Consider the following 23,006-nt stretch of genomic DNA (forward strand, 5'->3'; position numbering starts at 1 on the left):
AATTTGTTAATATCGGAGAGCTTGTAAGCTCTTTTCTAAAATTCCTATGACATTGAGGGGTGCCTTTGGAAGGCTGTAAATTGTTACTCGTGGAGTCAAGTGCTCGTGAACTCTGTGTCTTGCAAAGTTGGAGCCTGAAGCTCAAGACTTGTAAATCTAGAGCTCGAAGCCCAAAATTGTTAAATTCCCTATTCTGGGGTGTTGCATCCTTGTAACTGAATTGGCATTGTACCTGAGATTTCACTGTTATTTTAACCTTAGTGAAAATTTGTTAAGTTTGTTTTTTGAAAGAAATATAACCTTCCTTTAGAGTGTTAATTCAAATTTTGATATTGTAGTTAGACCCATTCAAGACCACACCTTCCTTCACCTCTCTGCGTCCCACTGATACCCCAGAACATTGATAATTAATGACGATCAAGAATCCATAAGTAATTAACGGCAAGTGTATTTTGACAATTAGGTTGAATAGCATTGTACACCATAACAGCGTTTATACATGTAAGGTGATTATTACAGTTCATAAAGATGAATCTATTTTCTTATTAAACACTGATTTAATTAGGGAATCAAATTTAAATTTTATGCTAAGATTTTGGTGAGCGAAAACAAACTTTGAGTGTGAAATGATATTTATGGATATTTTGATTTGGTGATACAGTATATTGTGATGACAGTAGGACAGTTAGATGCGACACGATGATGTTAGTCCCTACATGTATTTTGAAATGCGATGAGCCGTAGGATCGACTACAGGCGAGAATATTCTCCCTTCCTGAAAAGTGTGAGTCAAGACAGAATGTTTTTCACGAGAGATGTATCACAGACTGCAGGTGAAACTTTGTTTTGCTATCTGTAGTAATAGATTCGAGACGGGATGTTTTATTTTTTGATAGTTGCTCTACGGCGCACCGACACAGATAGGTCTTATGGCGGCGATGGGATAGGAAAGGCCTAGGAATGGGAAAAATACGGCCGTGGCACTTAATAAAGTTACAGCCCCAGTATTTGTCTGGTGTTTAAATACTCTGCCATAGAAGTCAATACACAACCTGGCAGATCGTGTACACAAGCAGTCCTATCACACTACCTTGAATCACGCCCGAAGTGACTAAAGTTTGTTCCGACCTGGCCCCACTGAACACAACGCTCTGCGTCCGATCTACCAGGAATGATCGAAACCATGCCAGCAGTTTGCCTTGGATGCCATACTTGTTAAGTTTTAACAACAGTCGTTGATGAGGTACCTGATAAAAGGCCTTACTCCAGTCGAGAGTTACGCAATCCACTTGGGATATATTAGACTGGTCCAGGGAATGTTGCCACTCATCAATTACTCCCAGGGAGGAATCCAGGCTGGTTGTTATTCAACAGGTTTCTCTCATTCAGAAAATCCAACACGTGTTTAACAATTTGGCGTTCCATGCATTTACATAAACCAGATGTAATAGAGACTGGGCGATAGTTGTCTACATTTTCCCTGTCACCGTCTTTGAATACTGGAACGACATTTGCTTTCTTCCATTCTTCTCGTACAGTCCCACTATTCATTGAAATGTTAAATATTGCACACCAAGAGAAGGTGCTAATGCTTCTGCACAGCGATGGAGAATTCTGGCCGGCACGTTGTCTGGGCCGTTCGCAGCATGAAGTCCAGCTCTCCGAAGACTTGTTGCGACCTCGTTAGCAGTGAAGTACAAGCTAGTTAGGGTGGAAACGGGGGGTTGTCCTTGTAGTGAACATGTCTTCATCCTTGTCAGCCGTGGTGAACTTATTTTTAAATTTACTGTTAAATGTGTCAGTTATTTCTTGGGGAGAGGAAACTGATAGTCCGTTGTACTTGAAAATGGATGGAGCACTGTTGCCGCTTTTGTTTCTGATGAAAGCCCATAGCTCTTTACTATTGGAACTAAGGCTGTGGACATATGAACTGTAGGCATCACGGAATAATGATTTGAGTTTGTTCCTAGCCAGTCTGTACTTCTCCCACCTACTGTCAATTGGGTTTTCCTTCCATTTCCTGTATAAACGATTTGTCTTTCGAAAACCCGATGTTATCTCTTTAGTGATCCATGCTGTTTTCCGCTTATTAGAGATGGAAACTTTCGGCACAACTTGATCGACACATTCAAAAAATACTTTTTTCCAGTTTTCCCAGATCTCGTTGATATTTATATCGCCGGTGAAGGACGCGAGGGGAATAGGAAGATTTTTTGATAGAAGAGAGGAAAGATCGTTCCAGTTTGTGCGGGAAAAATTATATATTGTTCTGGAGTGGAGTTTTGGGGAGGGTTTTCTGTACGTCAAAGTTGTAATTATAGCTTTGTGATTACAAAATCCAGGTATTACGTCCAGGCACTGGACAGATGATGGAGAGTTAGTAAGAAACAGTCTAGTGTGGAGCGGGAATTTTGAGTAACATGAGTCGCTTCGAACACTAACTGATGGAGAAAAATGTCGTAGAAGGTGGAGAAAGCAAGAGGATTGTTTGGTATTGGGGCGGCATTTCTAGACCAAGTAATGTCAAGATTGAAGTCACCAGCAATATAAATTGCGTCGTAATTATTCTGCACTTGTTGAACACACTCCAGAGAGGAGAGCAATGCATTGTTCATCGTTTGCAAGGACTTCGGTGTACGATACACTGATCCGATGAGGAATTTATCCTTCTTCTTCTTCTTCTTCTTCTTAATCTGCTTGCCCTCCAGGGTTGGCTTTTCCCCCGGACTCAGTGAGGGATCCTACCTCTACCGCCTCAAGGGCAGTGTCCTGGAGCTTCATACTCTGGGTCGGGGATACAACTGGAGAGGATGACCAGTACCTCGCCCAGGCGGCCTCACCTGCTATGCTGAACAGGGGCCTGGGTGGGGGATGGGAAGATTGGAAGGGATAGACAAGGAAGAGGGAAGGAAGCGGCCGTGGCCTTAAGTTAGGCACCATCCCGGCATTTGCCTGGAGGAGAAGTGGGAAACCACGGAAAACCACTTCCAGGATGGCTGAGGTGGGAATCGAACTCCCCTCTACTCAGTTGACCTCCCGACGCTGAGTGGACCCCGTTCCAGCCCTCGTACCACTTTTCAAATTTCGTGGCAGAGCCGGGAATCGAACCCGGGCCTCCGGGGTTGGCAGCTAATCACACTAACCACTACACCACAGAGGCGGGCGGAATTTTTTATTACCGCACGTAATTTCCACCCACACGGCTTTAGCTGTCGTCTCCAACTAGGGACGCCTAGTTGGATTACACTCCGGTTTTGCAGCAATAAGTACTGCGCCTCCTGTGGTTAGGATCCGGTCCTTACGGAACAACAATTTTGATATAATAGTGATTTTCGTTGTTTGTGTTTAACCAGCGTGATGTCGAAGTGTAAATGATCCACCCGCGATGGTCATAGTGAGCTAAATTAATGATAGGTTACAGACAAGAGGAGTTATTTAAATACAGGCAACGTTAAACTAGCAGCGACTTCGTCGATGAACAGATAATTCGTTTCCTTTTTCGAGTATATCTAAGGTATTTGAGACTTCAGTTGTTCGATTTTGCAAGAAAGTAATGTTTAATTAACAGGAATTAATTATAATAATGTTAAGAATATGTTCAGTCGACCGTAAGGACCACTGGACTAAATGTTCAGGCAAGACAAACAGCCTTAAAATTTCGAGGTATTTTGTGAACCTTTGATATAACTAATAAATTAACTTTCTGAACAAGGATACAATAAAATCCTAATCATCACAATCATAAAGAAAATTAAATGGAGTGGTCACGTCATGAGCATTGCTATGGTAAATGAAGTTTGAATAATAGTTTCAGAGGGAATCACATGCAAGGGTCTTGAGTTCAACTTACGAGGTTACGTGGCGATTGTAAAGGACGTTACTGCGTTATGAACACATTCCAATGACGATTATATAAAATTTTACAAGTTATAATGCGATGTGCGGCACAAGAGTTTATATGTTTGTTCTTTCAATTTAATTAAAGTCAATTCAAATTAAGTTTCATTTGATTTTAATTTTATTTCGTATACGTAATTTAATTTTCAAGATTTTTTTCATTTTCTATAGTTTAATTTCATTCAATTCAGTTCTCGCTTTTCAATTTTGTCCTACCGGTAAATACATTTCAGTTTGAATAGAGTCTTATTCGATAACGTAGCCCTTAGTTAGAATCAGTGTGTTCCCCATCAAGACGTGGCGATTATTTATATACCTGTTCACTTATGGACATCTACAATTGATTGAGAGCTCTTGCAGGGAATACTGACTTAAATAGAATTGAAGAGACAACGGAATATGAATTATAGGGTGCATTCCATTGTCAATCGAGCATTCACATTCGTGAAATGCCTTATTTGAAAGATTCTCTGATATGCGATGGAAAAGACCAAGTAGCGAAGAATTATTCTTCGTCAGAAACACCTATACCCACGCCATTGTTATCAATGGAAATGGTTATACTAACGTAAAGACGTATGAGCCACGTCTCAAGAAATGAGAATATCTTATTGCCATGCTGGATGAATTTGTGATTTGATCATATAAGCGAGGAAAATATTACGTGTGAAGGTTTAGTTCTCTGAAAAGAAAAAGGCGAGTGTTGTAGCAGAATACTGTTGCATTTATTGATGTATAACATTGTATTCATATTTGACCGTACAAGATGCAGGTTTATCATGAAGGAATGAAGGAAGGGTCTTGTTACTGAAGTGTTAACCAAAATCAAAATGGAGGCCTAAGCCGGGATGGAGTCCTGCCTGCTAAGAAAAGGCTGTGATATGGATGAGGGGATGCCATAATGTCTTACGGACCAGCTCATATCTTCCGGAAGTTACCAGTCAAGATGAGTACAAAATTCTGTCCTTTATCTATTCTAATACATTGTACAGTACATTGTGTAGTAGATTTTCTTTCTCTACGTTTATGATTATAATATTTTATACGTAGAAGCAACTTGAGCGACGCCTCAGTGTCATCTGTATACATATGTTTTATAAAGTCCTCAGATGCACTGTACCTCTTGAAAGATAGTGTGACAGCTATTTAAATTAATTCTGCACTGGTTTCTTCTAAATTTCAAATGCACATTTTTTAGGTTGTATTCAATGGGAATTTCATCGCCTCAGTGATCCAGTTTTTCCGGTGAATATAAATTGCCAATTACTTTATGAGTCAAATCTTATTGATAACTAGCGGATGTGCTCGTACTTCGCTACGAGATTCTCAAAAAGACTGTCTTTGTGATTTTCCCAACTGAAGTCAACATAGATAATTACAATGATGTCTGTAGGAAAGTGGCGATTAAAGGCAAAATTATCATAGGAAAACACTCGATCAAATGAAAAACCGCACATTTTCTCATTTTTAACTAACAGTACTACGCTGCCGATCCAACACTCTAAAGTTCCAGTGCTGGATTGACCAGGAAGCAGACAGCAGCGAACACTCCTCTGTCATTATTCCGTTAAACGTGCACACTGCTCATTGTAATCAGTGCCTCAGAGTAGGGATTGAATAGCAGGAACACTATGATAAACCATTGTGGAACGTACCAGTAGAATCAGAAAATTTCTGTATCAGGGGAAAGGAATGGCAAGCTAAAGATGATAATTTTAACTTCTCAGCTACTTCCGCCAATATTCATGTACGCTGTTATACTCGGTACGCAGCAGTAATCACATCTAACGGAGATAAGTGGCAGCAGAAGACACAAAGCACATCACAACAGACAATGGTCAATGTAATGTTATTGTTGATCAGATTTTTAGATATTTATATTGTAGACTTTTCTTCCGAAATTACGGCATCTTATACAACTATTTATAGCGTAGACTGTAGTTTCTTATTCCTCGACTTTGCATACCGATTTTCATCAAAATCTGTTTAGCCATTTTCTCGTGACTCGACGATGATGTAGGGTTAACAACAAAAATATAAATTCATGAATAACTCTGTTAACATAGCCGGTACGGTAGAAATGTATAAGGCATAAATGATCGGAAATTTAATACGATATAACTTTAGTTATGTAGTATATATCGATAGGACCATTAACAATATAAATATTAGAGAATTACATTTTTAGGCCTTCCCCTAAACTACCATTTCACTCAGCGTAAATATAATTATTTATGGCCAAGATTGTAGCGACTTATTCCCCGACTTCACATACTGAGTTTCATTAAATTATCTTTATCCACTTCGTCGTGATGCGCATACATACATACATGCTTACGTACATATATACATACATACATACATACATACATACATACATACATACATACATACATACATACACTCTGTATTATAGGGCATCGAAAAGTGGAAACGCAAAAAGACAATCTGAGTGGGTACTCGCATCCATCTAATCTACAAACAGCATGAAGCATAATTTTGATAGAAAGATGGGGCATTAGGTTTCACTTCTCACTCAGATAATATGGACCGTATGACATGTAATATCTACGTATATTGTAACAGTTCATGACATTGTCAGGGATATGTCGTAACACCCTATGAAGAGAACATGCCGTTTTCCGGATGACAAATAGTGTCCAATCCCGCACATTTCATCTGTTCCAGGACACGAGTGGCTCTCTGTTGGCTCGCGCGACTGAAGTCTCAGTGCGCGAAATTAGAAGAAGCAAGGAGTACACGCGCTTGTACTTGAAAGACGCTCTCTTTCTGAGCGAGAGAGCTCAGGCCAGGGACGCCGCGCGTCACCGAAGATTTATGCCGCTACGCGGGATTTACGAAGTCATCTCAACATACGAAATAATATATCTCCGTGAGTTTCCCTGCGGATTCACTTGTACCAACATGCAGTCTTCATCTGTTTATAATAATAATAATAATAATAATAATAATAATAATAATAATAATAATAATAATAATAATAATAATAATAGTAATAATAATAGTAATAATAATAATAAATGAAGTCCTGAAACACCTGATGGTTAACTTTGAGTTATGACTCAGATGAATCAGGGAATTTTGTGCTAAATTATAATGCCCAGAAGTATTTTACATAATGAGAATAAGTACGTAAGGTAAGAGGGTGCAACTAGACTGAACGCACATGTCGAGGACCAAAATCCCTCACGGCTTAGGCGCCACCCACTGAAAAATCTGTAATGACGCTCTGAAGATTACAAACTTATGATACAATGGGAATGAAAATCGATCAGTAAAAAGAAGAGTATTCAAGCTTTAATTTGATACCTCAATCAACGTTGAGGACCCATTATTAGCGGACAGATTTTGGGCAAATGGACTTGGTTTTCCCCTTCTCCGCGTCACAGGGAGATCCGTCTATAAAAGAATAGGACTTCGAGGCAAATTATGTTCTTCCTTTGCTGTACTTGGCAGTTGATGTTATTCTTTGCAGTGTTCCATAGTTGTGATTCAATCTTTGCACAGTGTGCAGTCGTGACTCTGTAATTAACTGTGATTTGTTGTGAGATAAATCACACTTTCAATCAGCAGAAAAAATGTTCGGCATGTATAGGATTTATTGCGAGTGAATTTGTAAATACGACAAATATATTCATCTATGCAAATTACGTGTCGCAACGGTACGAAACAGTGAGAGACGTTACCCTGGTGAAGTGTAATGCGATGTGCGAAACCACGTAAATGATCGGAATGCAGTGAATTACTTAAAAATACGCATGTAATGTAGTTGAGCGCACAGAGCATATTAAGTAAGGGAAGTGATCTTGTAGGAGAATAACTTGGTGACGGTGTTATTCAGGGATTAAACCAGAAGAATTGATGAGCAGTTTATTTACAGTGTAATTAGAACGAACAAGGTACCCTATGTACTTTCAAACGCAGTGAGTACCCTGACTTTAATTAGTGAATTAGGCCGATCTAAAACTAATAACACGTTATGTGTTGATATAATTAAACATTGTGTATCCAGTGACTGTGGCCAGATGAACGTGTGTAGCTTCAAGGCTTAAATAGCTCTGGACAATGGAGATAAGTAAATGAGAGGTGCTAGTAACGGGCTACAGAACAATACAGTTATTGGACTAGTGTACGCGAGTTCATGAGTAGCTCTAGTCACAACGAGTTATAATGTGTGACAAACTAGCGCATTTAAAACGAATTTGTTTTCCTAATTTGCATATTTGAGCATCGAGATCGTCAGATCCGGAAGAGGACTGTGAGCAGTCTGCCTTGTATTCACTTCTACGCAGCAGAAAACATCCAGATTTTCAACGCCGAACGAAGATCCAGCCGACAAGTGGGTGCTCCGCCAGCGGACAAACCTAGGACTCAGCACCACTGAAGCTATCACCATAACAGCTTAAATACCTGGTTGTACCTTCCCGACGAAAGCTAGTCGCAGTGCGGAAGGATGAGTATATTTCAAATCTTTTTGCATGAGAGTTATGCTCACAAATGTAGATGTAAATAAGTAACATTCCAACCGCACCATATCATTTTATGGTACGTTTACTTTTCCTGATGTCTTCACGTTCCTACCGAACTCTTGTATCTTATCTATGAACTATTACTCTTTCCCACCATGTGTAGTTACTATGTAATCTTTCCCTATTCCGGCAGATGGCATCTCATACGATAGGATAGATCAAAGCATTCCTTTTCTGCCCTGTCTTGTTGGATTATCTTTCTGGTGGGGTTTCCTTGGAGGTTTTTGACTTGAGAAGATGGAAGGACTAGATTTCCAAGTCGCCTTTGTGGCATATAAACGATATTTTAAGATATTCAAGATGTCTTTGTACACATCTCGACCTTTAGAGAATGTTAATTGCTTATATAATAGAGGTATTTATTTTTCTTAAATCTTCTTTTAATTAGGTTAGAAAGGTTTCCCTCATTACGTGTTTTTTTAATTTATTCGTGTGTTAACCTTGATTTCCTTTTACTGATCTAATATGTCTATTTTGAGAATTGAAGTTAACACGGATTCATGTGTGTGTATGTGATTGTTTTCTGTGTGCCGGCAGAGACATTTTTCTCATGTCGCTTCATTAACATTCCGCATGAGCTCATGTTGTATTATTTTATCGCGTGTTCTGTGTAATTCATGTCCATTTCATAGACCTGGTATGAATTCAAGCTAACTACGCGATTTGCCTGCTTCTGTGTGTTTCGGTGTTGGAGACACTTCGTCTCTTTGATGGACCACTTTCTGATTCGTATTGTCTGAGCTCGAGAGCGGTTGTTTATTTTATTTTGTGCTGTGCGTGATTTTATTTTATTGTTGGGAGTCTTTGTGTCTTAACTGAGGAATTGAATGAGAGTATGTTATGATGAGATGCTATTACTCTCTAAACTTATGACTGTCTTGACCTGACATGCTACAAAGAAATGTTTTGTACCCACCTAAATTCATATTCTTCAACCAATTAATATAGATGCCAAATCCTTATATCAAACTTTTCCGCACGTCCTTTACAAAGGTAAGCGTGTGTGGAGATACTATTATCATTGAGTCGGGTGTATTTTAATCACGGGCCACATATTACTGATATTACCTATTTGATTTTGGCCCCCTTGATTTACTTATACTATTTTCTTTTGATTTTTACTCCATAATAAATTTATGTTCTTACCCTTATTACTGTTATGTTTTTGTTTCTTTGTGCCTCCTATATGTTTTTATCTGTAAGAGGCCCGAGTCCAGTTCCTGGCAGTTTTCTTTTCGCTAGTTTTGCACTGGGTCTTCGTCGCGCTCTAAGTGTCAGTTCACATTGCATGCAAATACTTCAGATTATAAATAATTGTTACGCAGTTTCAAAGGGATGGTAGTACACTGACTTAGCAAATGTCATGGGATAGTCACCTAATGGCGTGTGCGGTCTCCTCTGGCTCTGCGAACTGCAGTGAGACGCCGTAGATGTGGGTCGAAAAGTCCCTGGTAGTCCTCTGAACGCAGCTAACACCAAATCGTTTGCAGAGCGGCCGCCAATACTGGTCTGTTCGTGGGTGCAGGATCCATGGCACGGAGCCTGCTTTCCAGGACATCCCAGATAAGCTCGATAGGGTTCATATTGGGACTCCTGGGTGGCCATAGCAGTCGTTGGACCTCCGCTGCATGTTCCTGGAACCATTCCCGTGTGACGTGGGAGCGATGTGGCGGCGCGTTATCATCTTGAAACACCGCAGAACCGTCTGGACGCTGGAAGGCCAAAAATGGGTGGAGATGGTCTCCAAGCAGCTCAACATACCGCGTACCATTCAAAGTCTCTTCCAGAACAATGAGGGGAGCATTCCATACCAGGAAAATGCACCCCAGACCATAACAGGGACACCAGCGCCCTGGACCACACCTTCGAGGCAGGCGGGATCCATCGCTTCATGTGTTCTGCGCCATACACGGTGCCTCCCATCGGCATGGTGCAGTTGAAATCGTGATTCGTCCGATCATATCACGTTACGCCATTGTTCCAGTGTGCATCCCTGGTGACTGGTGGCAAATGCGCGTCGTTGTGCCCGATGACGTTGGGTTAACAGTAGCACCAGTGTGCGGCGCCGGCTCTCATACCTCATAGGACGCATGCTCCTTCGGAGTGTCCACTGGGAGACGTGTCTAGCACAGCCTGTGTTGAATTGAGCCGTGATTTGTTGCACGGTTGCCCGTCTGTCACTATTGACAACCCGTCTCAGATGTCACCGGTCACAGTCATCGAGGGTGGCTGGACGGCCAGTCGTTCGTCTGTTGTGGACGGTGACACCCGCATTCAACCATTCACGATACACCCTGGACACAGTTGATCGTGTGAAGCTGAATTCCCGCACCCGTTCCAAAATCGCACTTCCCATTCGTCAGGCACCGACCACATACCCCGTTCAAACGTTGTTAGCTCATGACCACGTTCCATGTTACACCTGTCACATGCACAGCCACTGCTCACACGGTCTCCTATACAACTGCCGCTGGCACAGGGGGCGTGTTGTGCGCAGACAACACACCTGCGCATCAGTGCTCCGCTATCCCATGACATTTGCTCAGTCAGTGTATTTTACTTATTAGATTTTATAGGAAATTTATCTTCATGGTTTGCTTAACCATTTATTTCATTCAATATGGGTTAGTAGTGCATGATAGTCATAAGACCCTATAATTAATTACGTGTAAAGTAACGTAATATAAAAGGGGTGTTATTCATGAATGTTTCCTGCCACTATCAATTCAGAAGTAAATATGAGCCGTCAAAAGGTACACATGTTATTTATTTTGCACTTCACGCATAATGTAAGAAATCCTCCAACGTGTATTTTAAGACTGCTAGATCCGATGATGATGAAGATACGACAATGGGGTGTTTATATCGCGATTGGTATTGTGAGTTTTGGTCCCGATCTTCTCTTTAAGCATGCATGCTTTCGAGATATCTGGAGAGAGAGCGTTATTGTGCTGAAAGTTGAGGTGGTTGTTAAATGTTTGGATCTCCCCAGTGAACGTGTAAAACGTGCCGCACCCGGGAAAACGATAATTGAGGCTAGATAAGGGACAGAATATGATATCAACGCTGATAGCGTCTAGTGAATTGAAGAAAGAAAAAATAATTTTCTGCGATAATAATACTAATAATAATAGGAGTGGGACAGCTCTGTTATATCTGGGGATGGCAGTGAGAGGTGCAGACAGATTTATGAGGTGCTGTCGAGGCCAATGTTCTGAACGAAGTTTCTTTACTACTTCTTGGGACTGAAATGCAGGCTGTTCATTATTCCTTTCTACGATATGATTATCACATACATCAATTCAGAACTGTCGTGTAGATTCAAGATGTCATAGGAGAGAGATGTCCTCCCATTTTTCTGTTTGTAATTAATTAAATCGCTGTAGGGAATTGTATGCAATACACCTCATACGTCAGAGGAGCTTAGGTTCATGTCCAGGCCGCAGGCTCACTGTCGGTGACTGTAGATGGACTATGCCATCTATTATTCGTCTTGTAAATATGAAGTGTATTATTCCATTTCTTATTTCCAGAGAGTGCTTGTATTTGTGTCGTGTACTGTATTAGTTGTTGTTTCACTATATGTGCCATTCTACAGGAAGCAACGTTGTACTGAAATGATGTGTCTTGTCATTTAGTGTTTAGTGATATCCCGTTGAAACAAGAGTCTGGGACGATTTAATGCTTCATAAGATAGACGGATAAGTCTGCTAAGGATAACGGCTGTCTGCGAATTGGTCATTTCAACTCTGGAACTTTGAACTGTTAGATCGGCAGCGTGGTACTGTCAGTTAAAAGTGAGAAAATGTGTGGTTTTTCATTTTATCGAGTATTTAACATGGGAGTATTGCTTTTAATCACGCCAGCCCTACTGACGTCATTGTAATGACCTATGTTAATTTCATTCGGGAAAACTACTAAGAAAGTCTTTCTGAGGATGTAAAAAGGCTGGCGGAGAGCGAGTGTCTGCAATTATAACGAAAACATCCCCAACCTCATTGTGACTGTTGGTAGGCAAGCGAGCCTACCATTACAATGAAAATTCCTTAACCCAGTCTTCATATGAGAAAAGACGTTTCGTGACTTTCCTGTCGCGTTTCTATGGTAACGTTAAGAGCTATCACAATGTGTACACTACCTAACCTAGAATTCTGTATACAGTGTAGAATTCCGTAACGAAGCACGGGTACATCAGCTAGTCAGGCTATAAAGAAAACACTCTGAATGCCGAAGATGTTGAAAAGCATTTTAGAGAACGCTTCGAAAACAACACGCCTCAAACACCGAAAATTATCCCATGAATTGCTCCAATAATAATACACAGTTCAGTTATTTCACTTTTAATTCTTCCATTAAAAGTCAGACATAGTCATGGACATATCTCCAGGCACTGACAGTATGTTTTTCCGAGTCATGAAATGCGAGAAAGTTTATAATATACTGATTTATTGCAAGCAGAATGCTAGTAAATTTAGGTAAATCGGTCATGACATGTAGTTCTAATTCACGAGAATGGTATTTGGAATATTGCTAATAATTGTAAACCAGTTACCAATGTTCTAGTCTTAGGAGGATTATTGACAAATGTTTGAAGGAACACAATGTATTTTAATTAAGTCAGAGGGCATATATATGTGACACAAAGATAATTGTGTCATTATCAAACGAGGCATTGTTGAATACAAACCGCGGCAAATATTGGTATTATAAGGCACCTGGCACCGTTGACCACTACAATATTGTGTTAACAATTCATAGAATTACACTTCCTTCAAAACTGTAAGAATTAAATGTATCCTGATGGGAAATCCTACTCAAATTAATGTTGGAATAAACAAGACGAAAAGGATAACATTCAAACGAGCAAACATGCTTCCTCATTTCAACCTGTCATTGATGGGTCTTCCAGAACGTTCATTTTTCCGAGGGCATTAAGCTTGATCCTAATTCTGTAATTGTAGACTTATTAACGAGTTACTTACTCAAGTTAGAACAGAAAGTAATAGTTCTCAACAACTACGTTTGGCCTATGGTGGTCTAACCAAAACGATCCACTAAATTATTTTCCCTTGAAATTTCTGGAAAATACTCATTAATTAAACTTCCCGGAGACCCATCCGATGCAAAGCTGTATGAGTAAGACAATTCACTGGGTTCGGTCTTCCTCGCTGAAAATGGGAAATAGGTGTATTTGCAAGACGTAATGCCGATAACCGAAAACGACTGTCACGAGACGTGTCCTATCCGGAACTCCCTAATAAACCCGCGTAACTTCAGATCTAAGTAGCCCGCGTAGAAGTGAATAGTCGTGAGTACAAGAAATGGTGTCTATAAAGTGGAAGTGAGTAGAATTTTAGGGAGAATAAACACGTGGAATTGGATGATTGTTTGACAAAAGTAGGTTCACATCTTCACAGTAGTGAGATGGTATCAAGATGACGACAAATGTTCTCCAGGGAGATCATAGGATATGTCCCGTTGTAGCCTCTGTAACGAGTTTGAAACCCTTGGCCATGTTCTCTGATTTTGTCTTCACAAAGTATTTCTAAGGAATGTCCACCATTACTCAGTCAGGAAGGTGATGGCTAGGGTTGAGGACAATGCTGAGCAACCACATAGTGTATAGGGATCCACCTGAAGGACCAATGCGGAATGACGCTGGAAAATAACGTTAAAATATATGATTTCAATATGTTTATAATTTTTTATCATAGTATGCCAGTTGGCAACCTCTGGTGACAAGGAATTTAACAAAGTTCGATCCCGCCCTCTAAAACTGCGGTTCTAGGTTTTCTATGGTCTTGGTCGCCCTTCCACTGCATCCTCCCTCTTTTAATACGATTAATGTTAAGGGAGAATGGAAGCTCAGTTCTCCGACAATAATCACCAACAAAATCACAAACTGATGAATGACTTCGGACAGGAGCCACCAAGTGTCACGTTAGCAAGAAATGAGTTTTCTGAAGAAATCCCCCTGTGAGTTGGTGACCGCAGTGTGGGACTGGTCCACTTACCTTTGGCAGGCCATAATGAACATATTGATACTTCACAAAATGGCCGCCGCATTGGGCTATGCCTATTCGGCATGTAGGGCCATGTTTACATTCAGTTTGGTGTAGTCTATGCTCAGCATGTGTCTACTTCGTTGAGGTTATCTTGCTACTGGAATTCGCAAGTTAATTATCCACCGAATACGTTCGTGTGTTAAATAGTGTTTCAGTGTCCATTTATGTGTTATCTATTTATTTTTAAAGTGCTAGTGACGTTTTCAATTGTAGTATTCAGAGGTTATTAATGCCGTATGTAATGTGTTGGTGATTCACTGAGTTTGGTCTGGTGGAGTGCATTAATGTGTTAGATAAGTACAATGTTCTCTGCCTGGTTGTCGATAAGGTTATGTAGCACATACCTATCTACGAAACGTCACTGTAATATTTGTCCCAAATGGAACAAAATAATTCCTTTTACACAAATGAAGTGAAAAATCTGCGGTAAACAACTTTTGGGTTTGCTAAGGATAACGTTTTACGAGACAAGTGGGTTAGGAATATCCATCGCGACCATTTTGAAGTGACTGACACTACTTCGGTGTGCATTAAACATTTTGACCCTAAGTTTATTCTAAGCGAAGATGCTAAACGGTGATCCAATTAGAGTGCCCAGAAATATCCCAAAACTGACTCCTGATGCATGCCCCACTATATTTCCTAATCAGCCCTCTTACCACACTGTTAGCGTTTCAAAACAAAGGAAGACAGGGTCCCTAGCTGAGACCTTGCATTGGTTCCACTTACTTGTGCCAGGTTTCTCACTTTCATCTATCCTAACCCACGTCCCTTGGTGAACAACTGTTTTAGAGCACTCTTGTTCTTTTCCGACCCCGAAGCTATTAGGTTTGCGAGGGCTAGGTAGTCTGTCATTTTCACGCCCATCATTGACCTTGCCTTCGTCTGATATCTTCATTTTTCGAAGTGTCAGATCACTTCATCTATTTCTCTCTGATTAGTGTTGTATAGAGGATGGCTACCTTGTTCTACTTCCTATTAAAACAATAATCACCACCACCACCTTTCATAAAGCGCGTAGTCCACTTTCCTCATTTTTATATATTTCTGTGCTATACAGACTTCATGTATTCCTGCAATTACGACTGGAGAAAACCCTATATGATTGGTCGAAGAAGACATGTTTGTTTGTGAAGAACTGGCGGAACGATATCGCAGAAGACGCGGTAGCCTGGCTATTCACCAACAATTCTGAGAGTCTCGACACATAAAAATTGATTGATAGATAGATTAGATAGGTATAACACGTTGATTGGAAATAAGCATAGCATAGCGGAGATATATTGTACCTTGAACTAGAAACATCCTCCATGGACAGTTTGTATGCCCCCAGTCCACAACTACATACCGAATTGGGCTTAATGAAGCAATTTGTAAATACTCTATCACTCCTATTCAACTACCTTTCATCACCCAAGAAAATTTGAAAAATGGGATTTTTGTTGGTCCTCAAATAAAATAACAGATCAAGGATGAGGATTTTGATATAACAATGGATGAGAGAGGAAATGGACGGCCTCCAGATCTGTTACCGGTAGATTCTAACTACAGGCCCAATGCTAAAATAATGTTGGAACATTTCGGGGAGTTAGGTTTGGACATGAGTGTAAAATTCCACTTCCTGGATAGCTATCGGCTTGTATTCCGAAGATAGTGCGTTCGAAATCCACTGTGAGCACTGCGATCCTTTTTCGTGGTTTCCCAATTTCACACCAGGCAAATGTTGGGGCTGTAGTTCAACTCCTATCGTCGCCATAAGAGCTATCTGTGTCGGTACGACTTAAAGGAAATTTTTAAAAATATTTTCCCATATGGACTACTTTTCGGAACATTTGAGATATTATAATGAAGTTCTAAGGTGAACGTTTTCGCCAAGATATGAAGAGGATGACCTCACTCTACTGTTGGATTTTCAAGAGGTCCAACGACTCCTTATTGACATATTACACAAAGAATGAAGTAATTCCCCAGAATCAGCATAAAAGATTGAATTCAGAGCACATAGTTTAAGATATTACCTGAGTAAAACACTGGTGTTATTATTTCCTTTGGCAGCCATGACTAAGTGCAATTCAAGCCATGAACCCAGTACAAACTGCGGGTTACAAGAGTGTATACCTTATAGATCATAATTCATGTGCATGAATTTAAGGACATTTACCTTATTGAATACCACATTTAATTAACCTAACATGCCTTAGAAGGAGTCTAACGGTTTACAAGACTGATAGACAACTATGATGTTAGGAAGTTCAGACGACCATACCTGTTATAAGAGATATCATAATAGGGAACCAATAATCAAAAAGCTCGCAGTAATTATCTCCATTTTATTAAGGAAATTACTGGAGAATACCTAGGAAAAATTTCTACGGTCAGGCCTCAGGACGTAATGTGCGTTTGCTTGCAACTTTGTCACTGAGTGATTTGTAAAGTGCGCTCTTCAGTATGTTTGTTTTACTGTGTTCTGCTCTATATCTTGCTTAAAGTTGTTGTAACTAGTTATTGCAAACATGTTCTTCAATAATAAGTTTTTATATTCGAGTTTTGCAGTACCAAGTCTTTGCAAAGAAATTACATTATCATTGTTTCTTTCACAAACCTCCAGTTAACCATGTTTCTAGAAAAAACCAAAAATCTATCCCGTAACTGTTTAAATCTATACACTGATCATCAGATCAGGGAAACACGAAGGCCACTGTGATATTTTCGTGCTGTATCTGTAATCATTTAAAATGTAATATACGGTGTGAAGGTGCAAGGTACAGTGCAAAACAAGCCGTAGTGTTCGTATATGGGAATAATCTTAGTTCGGCCCGTACTGAACTACGGCATCGCACAACAGAGTAATGTGTCGCTTAGCCTCCAATCCGTTGACACAGTAGCCAAACAAAGTGACCTGACCTTACGAGGAAAATCCCTCTGCATCATACGCTATTCGTCACGAGGGTCCGCTCAGCACTTCTGAAGGTGTTATTTTTATATTGGTACTCCTCAGAGTTACGTAATTCACTGTCAGGATATGCCAAGAACTTTCGGCTTCCAGAGTTTCTGTTGTAAGTAAAGAAATCTGATATTGAAAAGAACTGCTACGTATTTTTGTGATTGGGTGGGTGGCGCAGTGACTGAGTGAATGACTGATAGAGCGAAAGGAATGTATTGAGCACACGAATAAGTGAATGAACAAGTTATAGTTAGTATCAGCACAAAGTCAAACTCATTGTAGATATGTTCATCTCAGTTCTGCGGATGTTTGAAGTATTTTCTTGAACCATATGGCTGCCAATCTGTTCACCGTACATACAATCGCGCTGAAACACTGTTACGATATTTGGGGGTTTCTGCATTAAACAAGAATGAATTCGTGTACTAAACGATGCGGATGACTAAGTGTCTACCAGTAGATCAGTTTTGGTTGAAAGGGTGTTAGTTGTCGTCTGCGGTGCGGCTCCTTGCGATCTTCAGGCGCCTATCTGAGTGTCCCATTCTTTCCCCCCGACGGTTTAGGAAGTCCTCCGCGACCATTCCTATCCTTTTGTAGTTTTATATGAAATTCTAAAAGTATTCGTAAATGATCTTGGAACAACCCTATTGCCGCCTAAACGTGTCTTCTCTTTAAAACATTGAATTATTTTCTTCCTGCTTTTCAACGTAAGTCAGATTTAAAGATGAATAAGAAGACCAGAGTAGAAGATTTCAACTTACCGTGTTGTGGGTGACTGCTGTGTGGTCTACAGCACATCGCCCAGCTTATTTAAACACCTGCGACAACTACATGTGTCGCACGATTTAGTCGTTAATTTTAATGCCATGTTTAATGCTTAAAGTTAATGCTTCCAAAAATGTAATATTCGTGTCCTCAGTGAACTTCACAACTAACTTTATGTATTTTTTACACCGTGCCAAAGAGAGTTATAGAACATTTAAATTGATAAGGAATTTCGTGGACACGATAAGTTCGTGAACAATTTCACGAAGTAGGATGTTGCGAGATTCAAACAGACGAACATTGTGCTAGTATTCTTGTAGGTTTTTCCATTATGATAACCAAACACCAACTAAAATCAAAATGACTGTATTGCATTTCAGCAGCCTTGATTACGTTACTTCAGTACAGTGTCATCGCTACCTCGACGGCTACAATATCCTAAAGTAGTGCAACCACTTTGTTGAGATTGATGCTTGTGGCGTACAATACATGCACAGTGCTTATCGCAAGGGGGACTGAAAGTTGCGAATCCCAATGAATTTCAACATGATAGAGACCACGCTCTTTGTGTGAGGACGGTACAACTACTCCACGATAAATTGTGCATCCTAGGGGCAGCACAATCTGACCTCGCTTGGCTAATTGTCGTTCTCTTTTTACCCCGACAGCATTAGTTGCGTGTCTCTCATTTTGCCATACTTCGAGACGGAAGGCCTCGTCCTCTTCAACAGTTTTCTTCCTGTAAGAGAGGATTTGTGTTCAGTTGTACATCTTTTGAAAACAATAAACACCACCAGCAACCAAAGAGTGTTTCACAAGCAATGCGGCACCCACTGTCACCCTTAAGAGGCGACTAAAAGGGCCCCAAGAGCGCTTAACTTTGGAGCGTGGGTTGGTCACCGCGGGGCACTTAGCTGAGTCCTCTCAGTGCTTTCACTTACTTGTGCCAGGCTCCTCGCTTTCATTTGTCCTATCCCGACCTCCCTTCGTCGACTCTTTTTCTTTTCCGACCCATACGGTATTAGCTGTCGAGGCCTAGAAAGTCTTTCATTTCAACGCCCTTCGTGGCTATTGTCTGTTTTTGTCCAATACCGTCATTTTTGTCCATACAGTATTCCGAATATTATCGTTTGGAACCCCCAACAACACATTAACAGATCATGTACGAGTAGTATTGGTTATTTCAAATTTAATTTATTGAAAGTACATCTTGGTCATCGAAATGGATTCATTTCTGCTAGTAAATGGTTGATTGATCACCAAGAACGAATAGCACATGCATATTTATTTATTTATTTAAAAAAGTAAACCATGAAAAACTTCAAGAAAACAGAAACGACTTTCAAAGACGTATGCGGGAGAAGAAAATGGAGACTTGTGAGGATATTCGAGAGAATATGGCTAATATAGCTAAGGATGTTGCACCATTGCGACGAACTCGCAGACACCGATGGTGGACTACAGACTGTGATGTAGCAATTGATAGGAGAGCTGCAGCCCATAAAGCATGGTACGCAGATAAAACAGAAGATAAATTTGAGACATACAAGGAGGTACGCAAACAGACAGCAAAGATCCTCCGGCAAGCCAAAAGGAATCAAATATCTGAAGAAATTCGAAGTATTGACACAGAATTTAAGAAGAACAATACTAGAATCTTTTATAGGACCTTTAAAGAGCACATACATGGATATCAACCATCTACCATGGGATTTCGAAGGGAAGATGGAAAATTGGCAGTGAATAAGAATGAAAATTGTGAGATATTAGCTAAATATTTTGAGAAATTATTGAACTGTGAAAAACCTAAAAATAAATGGCCAAAAGAGGATCCAAAGCAACGGAATGAAAACTCAATACCCCCTGACGAAAAAGAACTCCGTGAAATAATTACAGACTTAAAGAACAACAAAGCTGCAGGGGAAGACTCTGTCACAGCAGAGATGCTGAAAAGTGGTGGAGAAATCGCAATAACAATTTTAAGGCGAGAAATGGAAAAAATATGGGAAATGGAGGTAATCCCTGCAGATTGGAAAAATGCTATCATTCATCCTCTACACAAAAAAGGAGATAGAGCAGATCCTAACAACTACCGCGGCATTTCCATCACATCTGTAACTTATAAGACACTCTCTAAAGCACTACAGAGGAGACTTGTGGAACAAGTGGATCATCAACTAGGCGAGTATCAAGCGGGATTTAGGAAGGGAAGATCGTGCGTTGATCAAATCTGGAGTCTGAAACGTGTACTGGAGAATCATCTCTCAAAGGATCTGGTAGTCGTTTTTGTAGACTTTAAAAAGGCGTATGATTCAGTCGACAGGGAAGTGCTATTCAATATATTAGTGGAATTTGGAATTGACGCCAAAACAACAGCAATTATTAAGCAGACTTTAACTGGGACACATTCGAAAGTTAAGTTCATGGGAGAGAACTCCAAACAGTTCGAAATTAAAACAGGAGTCAGGCAGGGTGATGGATTGTCACCAATTCTTTTCAACTGTGTGTTGGAGAAGATTATCCGGGAGTGGGAAAAAGAACTGGACAGGAAAGGATTACTTAACCAAGTATACATTGGAGGGTCAAAAAGTGGTGTCATGATTAATTGCCTTGCCTTTGCTGATGACGTTGCGATGCTATCTAGGAATACTGACACAGCAATAGAACAGCTGAATGTACTAAAACTACAAGCAGAAAAAGCAGGACTACAGATTTCTTTCGAAAAAACTAAATATATAACAAACATCAAAACAGCCCCTCGGTACCTGAAGACAGAACACGGTAAAATAGAAAGAGTTGATAGCTTTAAGTATTTGGGTGAAATAGTGCAATTGAAAACAAATGAAAGAGAAGCAAACAACACCAGACGGGAGAAAATGGCTGCGGCTTTTCGTAGGGCATATCCTATATACAAGAAGAAAACCATCTCCAGACGAGCTAAACTAAGGCACTACAATACAGTGATTAAAACGGAATGTCTGTATGCTAGTGAGTGCCTCCAAATGACAGGAAAAGCGGGACTGAGAGAAGGTGAGAAATTTGAAAGAAAGATCCTTCGCAAAATAATGGGTCCAAAGATTGTGGATGGACAGTATAGGCTGCGAGGAAGGGAAGAACTTTACCGAGACAATGAAAGGCTAACTGAGTGCATGAGAAAACGGAGACTTAAATTCTATGGGCATTTAGTTAGAATGGATGAGAAGAGACTAACGAAAAGGATTTTCACAATACTAGACAGCAGACCTAAAGTGTCGGACAAATGGTTCAGGGAGGTGAGAAAGGATCTCAGACAGGTGGGACTAAATTCGGAAGACATCTCAAACCGAACAAAGTTTAGGTCAGTGATCGACAGATTTCAGGGATTCCATGACGAACCAAAACTTAACCGTGGGTGGACGGACGAAAGAAGACAGGCTGCCAGAGAGAGGATGCTGAAGTTCTGGGCTGTGAGGAAGGCTTCCAGAAACATGTAATTGTTATCTAACGTGGTCTCTAATGGCCGTAAACGAATATATATATTTATTTATTTATTTAATTACGCCCACATTGGAGCACCAAAATCAAACCTTATACAAGAAAATCTTCAAAGAATAAGTTCAGCTTTTAACACTTTTAACTTTTTCCTGTCCCAAAACTTCTTCATTTTGGATGATCTGGCAGCCCGTTCTCCTGCAGGTATAACATACTGCTTACGCCGCGATATTTTTAGCGGCATTATTGTGTACTTGTTATTTAGAATCCGTTTCTAGTCTCTATTTTCAATTTGATTTTTAGTAATTTTTAATTCATGTAAATCCAGTTCTATTTCTTTAAACCATGTGTTTTTTGTTTTACTATTCCAAAAGACATCAAAAAGTTGTTTCAGGAGTCTAGTATTTGGTACACGGTATATCTGTCCAAAGAATGCAATCTTCAATTTTGGCATCGTGTCAACGATCGACTTACTTTCATTGTCAAGTACTGCATTTGGCAAAAGTCTCTACTGGCCATCAAACTGTTGTTTTTTGTTAATAATTGTCTGAAGAATAATTCTCCTATCAACTTTCTGCAGTTTGTCTGTTGTTAATTGGGTATTCAGTTTCCATATGTTGCTTCTGACTTAACGACGGAGTAATAATGTCGATCTTTCGTGTAACTCGGCCAGGTAATTTGTTGTGCTCGTCTCAGTCTATAGATGCCTTTTCGTTAGCATTCCAAGTTATAATCTCACCAAAATATTTAAATTTGTCTACAGCCTTTATTTTCTAAGTACTATTTAACATCATATGTGAAGTGTCAACTTGAAAAGATGGCATCATCTCTGTTTTCTGAAAAGAAATCTTCAACCCAACCTTCGCTGCTAATCGTTCCCATTCCTCTACTTGTTTATTCAATAATATTTGCTAATAATGCTAGATCATCAGCAAATGGGAGACAATTTAGTCGAATATTTCTTCCAATCTTAACAGTCTTAATATGCTATTTCATTCACGCATATTCTTTTCCAGCACACAATTAAACAACAACGGGAATAATCCATCTCCTTGACGAAGACCAGTACGAATTTCAAATGGCTCAAAGATTTCATTTCTGAACCTAACTGTAGATTTTGTATTTCTAAGAATGTCCGCAATAAGGTTGAGAAGTTTCCGATGTAAACGAAATTCAGTAAGGATATGCAGTAATAATTCACAATGGATACTATCATAAGCTTTTTGAAAATCAATAAAATTGATCACTAAATTTTTGCTCCTAATCCTTTGATATTTTATAATCCATTTGAGACTGATAATCTGATCTGGACAG

The 23,006-nt window shown here is 39.9% G+C and overlaps 1 protein-coding gene across 1 annotated transcript in view; it reads right to left on the minus strand.

The window, feature by feature from the left end:
* Window positions 1-18,272, minus strand: part of LOC136879183 (putative serine protease F56F10.1) — an 83,431-nt gene extending 65,159 nt beyond the window's left edge. The window contains exon 1 of the mRNA XM_068228981.1: window positions 18,218-18,272. The gene's annotated coding sequence lies outside the window, so the exon portion shown is untranslated. The remainder of the gene's footprint in view (window positions 1-18,217) is intronic.
* Window positions 18,273-23,006: the final 4,734 nt, after the last annotated feature.

The sequence above is a fragment of the Anabrus simplex genome, chromosome 8 (assembly GCF_040414725.1).
Source record: "Anabrus simplex isolate iqAnaSimp1 chromosome 8, ASM4041472v1, whole genome shotgun sequence".
NCBI lineage: Eukaryota > Metazoa > Arthropoda > Insecta > Orthoptera > Tettigoniidae > Anabrus > Anabrus simplex.